Source organism: Triticum dicoccoides, chromosome 6A, assembly GCF_002162155.2.
Source record: "Triticum dicoccoides isolate Atlit2015 ecotype Zavitan chromosome 6A, WEW_v2.0, whole genome shotgun sequence".
Lineage (NCBI taxonomy): Eukaryota > Viridiplantae > Streptophyta > Magnoliopsida > Poales > Poaceae > Triticum > Triticum dicoccoides.
In genome coordinates this window covers 25,911,766-25,920,836 of record NC_041390.1, presented here as the reverse complement: position 1 = coordinate 25,920,836, position 9,071 = coordinate 25,911,766, and the positions used below count along the sequence as shown (strand labels likewise).

General features: G+C 47.5%; 1 long non-coding RNA gene and 1 pseudogene across 1 annotated transcript; both read right to left on the bottom strand.

Annotated features, from left to right (window-relative positions):
• Nucleotides 1–2,601: 2,601 nt before the first annotated feature.
• On the bottom strand, nucleotides 2,602–3,851 carry LOC119315538 (annotated as a pseudogene).
• Nucleotides 3,852–4,124: 273 nt separating this feature from the next.
• LOC119319655 lies at nucleotides 4,125–5,937 on the bottom strand. Its single transcript, XR_005154551.1, has 3 exons — nucleotides 5,058–5,937; nucleotides 4,620–4,705; nucleotides 4,125–4,390 (listed from the first exon to the last, which is right to left on the bottom strand). It is a non-coding gene; the product is annotated as an uncharacterized LOC119319655 (long non-coding RNA).
• Between the last annotated feature and the right edge of the window lie 3,134 nt (nucleotides 5,938–9,071).

Here is a 9,071-nt window from a genome sequence, read left to right as displayed (position 1 = left end):
ATTTTCGGATGGTACAAAACATTTTTAAGCTACACAAACAGTTTTATACATTGTATAGGCATTTAAAAAATGTCATGACCAGTTTTTTTGGAATACACGAACATTTTTAAAATGCAACGTATCATTTTTAATTACACAAATGTGGTTTACAATGTTTAAACATTTTTTTAAATGTCACACACCTTTTTTGTAACACATAAACATTTATTAAATATCACAAACACAAAAATATAATTTTTTTTTCTTACATAGAACAAGAAGGAATAACAACATGAAAAATATTTATCCCATTTGGATATGTTGTGTTTTCGAAACCCGATGGTAATCTTAGTTAACATTAATCACGAGGTCACATAGTCGAGCCACGGTGCTCCTTTTTTGGAGTTACATTTCTTGTAAAATTGATTTTTCGGCCATGTTTATATGATATAAAAATTATTTGTGTACCTAGACATGAATGATCATAGATTTGGTGGTTGTTAACCCGAGCCTAGTAGTGGCACGTCCCTAATTCGTAACCGAACCATCCCTTGTTTTTCCATTTTATTTTAGGGGCTTTACACGTAAATAAAAAATAATTTTATTTTAAGGGCTTAATAAGTTAAAAAAATAGATGTATAATACGTAAATAAAGAAAAAGCCTGCAGATCTACCATGCGTCGCAGGCTTACGGTGGGGCCTGGCCATGCTGGCATGCCACATAGACCACGGATACGTCCGCGTACATGGAATGTGACCGTATATGAACGTTTGTGCAAGTTTGATGACCAGAAACACGTATTTTACAAGTTTGTGCACCAAACTGACCGTCACGTGCAAGTTCTATGACTCCTGGTGTATTTACCGACCCACCGGAGAAAGGGAAAGCGATGTCGTCGGCGGCGGCGGCGGCGGCGAGGGCGGCGGCGGCGGCGGCGGGGTTCGAGAAGGCGGAGGAGCGGTGGGAGAGCAAGCCCAAGGTCACCTACTACGCCGACTGCCTCTACGATCTGGTCAGTCTGCTCGCCCGGCGCAAGGACGGCTGCGCTGTCGACATGTCCCTGGTGCCTGTTCATGAGGCGGCGGCCATCGTCGAGGTCCTGTCCAGGGCGGAGCGCTCTGAAGACGTGTCCTGGAAGAACCCTAAGCTCAACAACCTCCGCCGTCTTCGCGACCTGGCGATCAAGCTGCAGGTTATCCTCGACGGCTTCCTCATCCTGCTGGAGGAGGATCCCATGGACACCGGCGCAGCATGGGAGCTGTGGAAATTCGGCTGGGCTCTCCGCAAGGGCGCCGATCACCTCCAGGGCGAGGGCGCCACGAAGTTTCGCGCCGTTGGCAACGTCCTCATCCACCACGCCGACGACGTCAAGTACGCTACCAAGACGGCGGAGTCTCTGCGTGCACGCCTCCCCGACATCCGCCGCCAGGTCACCAAGCTGCAGGACATGACTGTCTCCGTGCCGCTCGACAAGTACGGCCCCATCTACCTCGACCCGGACCAGGACACCGGCGGCGGCTCCGGATCCGGCGACGGCGACAAGGGGAAGGGCGGCGGCTCCGGATCCGGCGACGGCAACAAGGGGAAAGGCGGCGGCTCCGCATCCGGCGACGGCAACAAGGGGAAGGGCGGCGGCTCCGCATCCGGCGACGGCAACAAGGGGAAGGGCGTCTCTGTCGGCTCCGGCTCCAAGTCCAAGGGCGTCTCCATCGGCTCCGGCACCGACATCAAGGACGAGGGCGTCGTCTTCGGCGGCACCGAGAGCAAGGGCAAGGGCGTCCTCTTCGGCGGCGGCACGGACAGCAAGGGCAAGGGCGTCTTCGGCTCCGGCGACTACAGCGTTTCCGGCAACGGTGGCTCCGGCGGCACTCCCGTCAAGAAGAAGCGGGGCTACTTCGTCAGGAAGAGGAGGGGCTCCGGCAAGGGCGGTGGCGGCGGCTCCGGCAAGGGGGTCTCCGGTGAGGCGTGAAGGGCACGAAAGGCCGTGAAGTACAGAAAGCAACAGGAACAGCAACAGTAGAAGAAAGACAGACATAGAAACAACAGTAAATTGGTAGTCCCGCGGTAGTAGTACTAGTTCCGAGTCCTGCAAGTCTGATTTGCCATCGAATTTGCGTCCTTATCACTTATCAGGTCGTCGTGTAGTCCACTTCTGTTTTCTTGTTCTTGTTGATGATGATGGATGATGGATGATGAATGGGAACGCTCGATCAACTCTCGGTTCATGGGAATGATATCCAGATGTTTCTTTCTTTCTTTGGTTTCTTTGACTGACTCAGAAGATGAATCTATCTTGGTTTCACTTTCACAGCAAAAAAAATCCAACTCCTGCACAATCTTGTCATTTAATAAATCAAAATCTACTTGAAATTGGAAGAGCAAACCCCAATTTTGTTTGAAAATCCAGTCTAGCCTAACTTTTTTACATGCCTCAACGTTGACAGCAGTGGAACTAACCGCTCATTGCAGATTGTTATTTTATTTTTGTGAAATTTTGTATGTAAAATTTTCTCGGAGCTACTTGTCCTGGTCAGTGCTAGGCGTCTACCACCAACACCAAGTGAAGGATCTCCAAACCCAATGTTGATGATCACAGAAAGAAATGAATACACTCTTCAGTATGAATTTGCTAGCAATTTAAACTATCCACCACAATGTCAAATTCAGGACAAACAGATTTTGGTACAAAGTATCTCAAATACACTCTTTAATCACAAACAACAACATAAACATAACACCGTCTCAGACAAGCTTGAAACAAGCCTCCTCCCTGATCACACAACATAGCCGTCAATCAAATTACAGTATACAATCTCACTGGTTGGAACGAACCCATAGACCCATACTCATTCAGCTAGACAGGTACTGAGAAGCACTTTCAGGATCATGCAATTCTTCACACAGCTTCACCATGACCCGGTACGCTGGCAAATTAAGAAGGCAGTTTGCCTGCTCCATTTGCCACACCAGAGCCAACGCCTCTCGTCGTGGGAGCGGCTGTGGATAACCTGGTAGGTTCCCGCAGGACCCTCTAAACCAGGCAAAAAGGCTCTTTATGCAGATCTTCATGAGAGCCGTGCAGTCCTATGGTCGTACGCCGAAGTCCGACCTCTCACCGAGCTCGTCGAGCAGTGCAGCAGCGAGCCCGTAGTGTTCTGGTGTCCGGGCACCTTCCAGAGTGAACTTTGCATAAATGCTTGGGTGCAGTCTCCTCTTGTTCACTCTGGCAAGTTCCAGGAGCTTGCCTGTCAGGTCTACTTTGCCCGCTCTGACGAACCCATTTGGCATGGCTTCGAGGACGGAGCTGGAACACACCCCTCAACCACAATACTCCATGCTCAGCACGTCGAAGTGCCCCAAAACCTCGATGGTCAAAGCGAGGATCCGGTCATCAAGGAACTGTGGCACAACCTTCTGTCCTTGGGCCCAACATGGCGTCTGGTCGCTGAACGAAGATTGCGAAGCAAGCCGGACATGCTGCTTTGGCGCTGGAGCGATGAACACATCAAAATGCTAATAATTTATAAACAAAGATAACATAAGCAAGATCAGAAGCACAATGGCTGCATTAGCGATAAATTACCTTGAAGAGGAATGGGTTAGGGAAGGAGCAAACCATCCTTGTTTAAGTCCAAGCTTAGCATATGTACCCTGCATACACAAATGCATTGCAAGATTCATCATACAACCATACATCACGCAGGCGGGCTAGCAATTCTGATTTCTGAGTTACCAACCAAAGGAAAGGATAAAAGAAAATTGTTTCCCACACAAACACACCAAAAAATACCTGATTCGTTAGCTGGTTTTTGAACTTCTCTGGATTTTTCTTCCTTTCAGAGTGGAACCCATACGACACTTGAGCATCCATTCCGGCAGTGTATAAAATCATGGTCACGTTCATAATTTCGCATGATTCAAAATCAGGACATGATTACATATTTAATACAAATGCATCCCATAATTGGACACTGAGACATGTACTATGGTAGTGACAAATATAGTTATGAAAAATGTTTATCATCTGAAATGGTACACATCCTTTCTCTGAAATATAAGCTAAGCAGTAAGCAGTGCAACTCTTACCCATACTAAAGTAATTCCAAAATCCTCCAGGGAATGTGTGGTAACCCTCCTGAACAAAGACATAATTGGTTAATAAACTCATGACATTTCTACTTTTCAGTGTATAAATGGCATTTACAAGTGTTAGTCCATTGTTACTATTAACTACATTAGTAATCAAAGGATTAACAATAAATGGTAGCAGCAGAAATATGTCCTACCACATTGAGCTCATCGGAGCCAGTTACATGGTGGAATGCATGAAGTGAATGAGGCAGCTCTAAGGGAGCAATAGGATTACATGGACCTTCCTGTGGAACTTGCATCCTCATGATGATATGCAAACTGAAACAGTGAAGTGCAACTAGATTGAATCTTTCTGTCATAAGCAGAATAGAGAACATGTTTTACTAATGAATTAAGCTGACTGGGCCAACAACTGGAATAGAGAAATAGTTCATTGGAATGAGGTATGTGAAATAACCGTTGGTGCCAAAATGTGCACGTTAATCAGAATAGTGGGAATTAATAAAACTTTTTTCTTTTCAGAAGCACGTTATAGGTGAGACAATACCTATCAATGCGCATTTCTCTGGCTCCTTTTACTAGCCCAAGGAATGATTTCACTGCCTCTTGGTCAGTAGCTGGGTTCTTCTTTCCCTGCAGTTCAAGTTAAAATGAATATTAAAAACGTAGTTCCTTGCTGAACAAAGGAAACAAGGTATAGAAAATCCAGGCCTTGCACCGTACACAGACCAAGTAAAAAGAAACATGTCAAAGGAAACTGAAAAAATAAACAATAAACGTGTACATTAAAACGAAAAGTTGCATTCCTCATGGAACAGACAAACAAGATAATTAACTTGTGGTACTGGTATGTTCTTTTGTTTATCAGGAAGACATAAAGGTTCCAGTAACAGCAAGCATGAAGTACATCCAGAGACAAATTCATCAAACATTAAGACAATATGTGCTCATATAAGTCATAACAAAAATTAGGCACTAGCATTACCCATCCGAATGAAAAAGGAAGGTTGTTTCTGGTTCCCAGAGGCACAGTAGCAACAGGGGGTGAGTGCGTAAGCTTCAGATCACTAACTACTCCAAGCAGCCAACTTACCGTGCCATCACCACCAGCAACCTGTTTGAAAGCTCCTTAGTTCAGACAAGGAAACAGGACAGCCTCGTCTTGCAGGGCAGCCACAGCGAGAGAGGCCACTGCCTTGAGTGGCTCGGCGACTTCAACGGCTTCAAATGCATCGGCCAGGTAAACAGCGCTGAGATGGCCTCAGTCTCATACTTGATTCATCCCGAAGCCTCCACTTCCTTGACCGCAGTGGCATTCTCTTCGTCCCACTGCTTCTTACGGTTCACCGATTCCTCAAGACCGGAGCTCTAGACCGAGAATGACGAACATAGCTGCTGCTACGAAGCAAACCTGGTTCCAACGGTCCTCACTGATGCCGACGCCAAGGAAACGCCGCCGGAAAGCGTGGGCAGCGGCAGCCGGCTCGCCAGGGCGACATGGCCGGCGAAAGAGTATATTCCCGTCTCTCCCGTACGCGCCACACTGGGCGTGCTCCAACGTCCATCCGTGCCACGAGCATGTAGCAGCACGAACGAATCGCCCATGTCGCGCCGCCGAGACAATTCCACGAACACCTTCAGCGCAGGGCGGTTTCCCTCGTCCCTCCAGCAGGCTCCGCCGGCCTTGTTAGCTCGACCTGGCGAGCGCGTTCGGCCGCACTGCACCTTCCTGTGCGTGCTCGGTGCCGCCTCTGCCCCGCGTCCGTGCCGCAGCTTGCCACCGACCGCCGGTGTGGGTGCGCGCGCGTGTGGTGGTGGTGGTGGGGTGTGGGCGCCGCGGGGTTTGCTTCGAGTCGTCTCAGAGCTGAAGCGGTAACCGATGAATGATGCGTCTCGGCGGAGAAAAGAGGTAAATAAAATCCATCTCTGCACCCGCCTTGACCAAAGAAATAAAAAAAAACCTAGAAAAATTGAATTTTTTTGTGCGGTAGATAATTTGATGTGTGAGGTCCGTTCCAGTTTTCAAAAAATTTGGATATCTGAGAAGCTTTCAACAAAAAAGACAAATTAAGGGTCTGTAAAAATGTACCCCCGAGACGTAAAAATATGGTCACTGAATATGATTTGATGTGAAAATACGGTCACTGTAGCAATACAACGTGCTTGACCACCTGTTGATCGCTCATCCATGCCAGTTGGCGAACCGCGGAGTCGCCGCTGTGCATATTTTGCATAAAGCCCCCTGGCCACCACCGAATCCACCCATTCACCTCTCCTCCACTCATGTCGCCTCTTCATCTTCGTTTGGAAACAGGGGAGCGCTTGCATAGGCGACGTCGTCCCCTGCGATCGTCGACGGTAGGGGCAAATTGAGGCGCTGAGCTCCTCTGCGGTTGCATAGGCGGTGTCGCCTCGCGTGTTCTTCTCCTGGAAGGCCTCGACGATGGCCCCTGTTCGTCGCACAGAAGGGGCGCCACCCCCTGTAAGTATCTGCCCTGGAATCCGAGCTTTTTTGCGTCGTCAAAAACCCTCCTTTTATGGCTGCATTGCCATACTAGATGTGTTCTAGTTGCTAGGTTGGACCGATTGCTCTAGGGTTTTGGCACATGATTTGGGGGTTAAAGAAATTGGGGCTTAGGGTTTTAGAGGGGCTAAACAAATTCAAGCTCTCATTGATTGTGATGCATGTTGTACTTATGATAGTGTATCAGGTCGTCGAAGCACCAATTTCTCCATGGAGATCAACTATGGTGGATTTTTTCTTGGGCATGGAAGGAACAGTTCTTATGTAAATGGCCATGTCATTTGGTATGATCATCAAGAAAAGGCAACCTGGTCACTTATTATGACTGAAAATCTTGTTGAGAAAATAGGTTATGAGATGGCAGTGACGCTTAAGGTTGTCTACTGTGTCCCCATCCTTACACTTAGCACAAATGGTCTCAGGGCAATCAGTGATGATGAACACGCTGACAGAATGATAATGTTTGTTGATATTGGTAACCACTTTTTCAGCATTTATTTGGATCATGATGATCTTCCACGCTAACCTGTCCGAGGATGATGTTGTGAACCATCCAAGAGCTAATCTGCCTCCAATTTTTAGCCCGCCAAGGAGAGTGCATATAGCAATGCAGAGGCAGGAGCAGAGCATGGAGAAATTCAGGCAGAAGCTGAGCATGGAAAAGGACATGAAGATATTGTGACACATATTCCTATACAAGTTGTTTATCCCGATGTTGATGTAGATGATGATGTGAACCAGTCTAAGTTTGTTAAGAGGGCATCAACACAAACAGATGTGGGTAATCAAAGGGATGAAGAACAGGCAGATGGTGTGCAAGAGGATGATGCTGGTGGAAACACAAGAATGAGGAGGAGTGCCTGGCAGAATCAGTTCAACTATGCAATGGAAGCAGAGGATGTACCAAGTGATACATATGATGAATATTATGACCCTAGTGTGCTTGTGGACAATGATAATGAGATAGGAGATGGTGATGATGATCTGTATGCAGATAATGTAGATGAGGAGGAACCTGAGCATAAAGATGAGAAGAAATCAAATGAGAAATCAAAGCACAAAGGGAAAGAGAAAGTTGAGCCTAGCAATCAAGACAAAGGGTAACCAACATACAACTCTGATGAAGACTTGTTTGAGACTGATGATTTGTGGGCTCCTGATTCAGATGATGAAGAGCCCAATTTGAAGTTCAAATCTTTCAGAGACGAGGATCTTCATAGGCCAAAGTTTCATGTTGGAGCATATTAAAGCTAAACTCAGTGAGTCGGAAGCCCCAAGTGACCTTATCACCAATTAGTTAAATCTCCGACACAGAAGATATGAGCTGATATGACAGAGGCCCCGAATTTCGGGGATGCCGACTTTATTGTGTTGATCATAATATAATAAGCCAATAAGGCAGGACATCCATGTTTGAACTGCGCATCTTGGCAGTGAGTCCTCTTTGGCAACCTTTATTTTTTCTAAGAACTCGAACTTGCCAGAGATGGATTCTTCCTGAACCAGATATTGAGAGCACAAAACTTTATGAAAGACAGATTTCTCTTAAGTCGGATTCTGAACCGGAATTTTTTCTGAGAACCTGGAATCCTTCTTTTTGAGTTGGAACTTTCTAATTGCCCGACACTCTTTGAGCTGGAAATTTTCTGACGGCCTTTTAAATTTTCACCAATGTGGCAGTAGCCTCCAAGACCGGGTTATTTTCCCTCCTATTACCCGAGGTTCTTGAATTTGCCGAAACCGACAAAATTTGCCGAGTCATGACTGTGTAGCCTCCGAGTCTTAAGATGACTTGAGGAATCAGCTTGAAATTCTTCAAACTTTGGCCGTGGCATAAGCCGACGTATAGTTGACAACATAATGCTGGAATGTGTTGAAGTTGGAGGCGAGGTGGCGAGTTGATGATCTTCACGACACTCATTATATATCCTTGGCGTTGATAACGCAATGTGAATCAACGGAAAGTTAAGGTCGACCGTGGCGGGTTATGGATGATCCCGTATGAGTTGTTTCAATAATCCGACTGATGGTTCGGTTGTTAAAGTTTAACCAAATTGCAGTGGCGGCTTGTGCGCCTGTCCACTGAGCTATCCGGTGCAGTCGGCGGCTGATATTATGATTTACTCCAGAGTTGTTGGAATAGACCGAGCTGCAGGAGCGGCGACTTGTGTGCGCTCATTAAGCAACTTGTGCAGACGGGTGCGGTTTCGGTGTGTTGATGTAGACCAGACCGCAGAGGTGGAGGCGACGCGGACACAGGTGAGTTAGCCGCGGGCGCGGACAGATGAGTCAGCAACGGGTTTGTAAGTTTGCACGGTCGGGCGAGCCGGCCGCGGGCGCGGTCCAGCGAGCTGATGTAGACCGAGCCGCAGGGGCAACGACTTGCACACGCCCGTTGAGCAGCGAGCAGGCACGGTCCCGGTGAATCGATGTAGACCGGGCCGCAGGGGCGGCAGCCTGCGCACGTCCATTCAT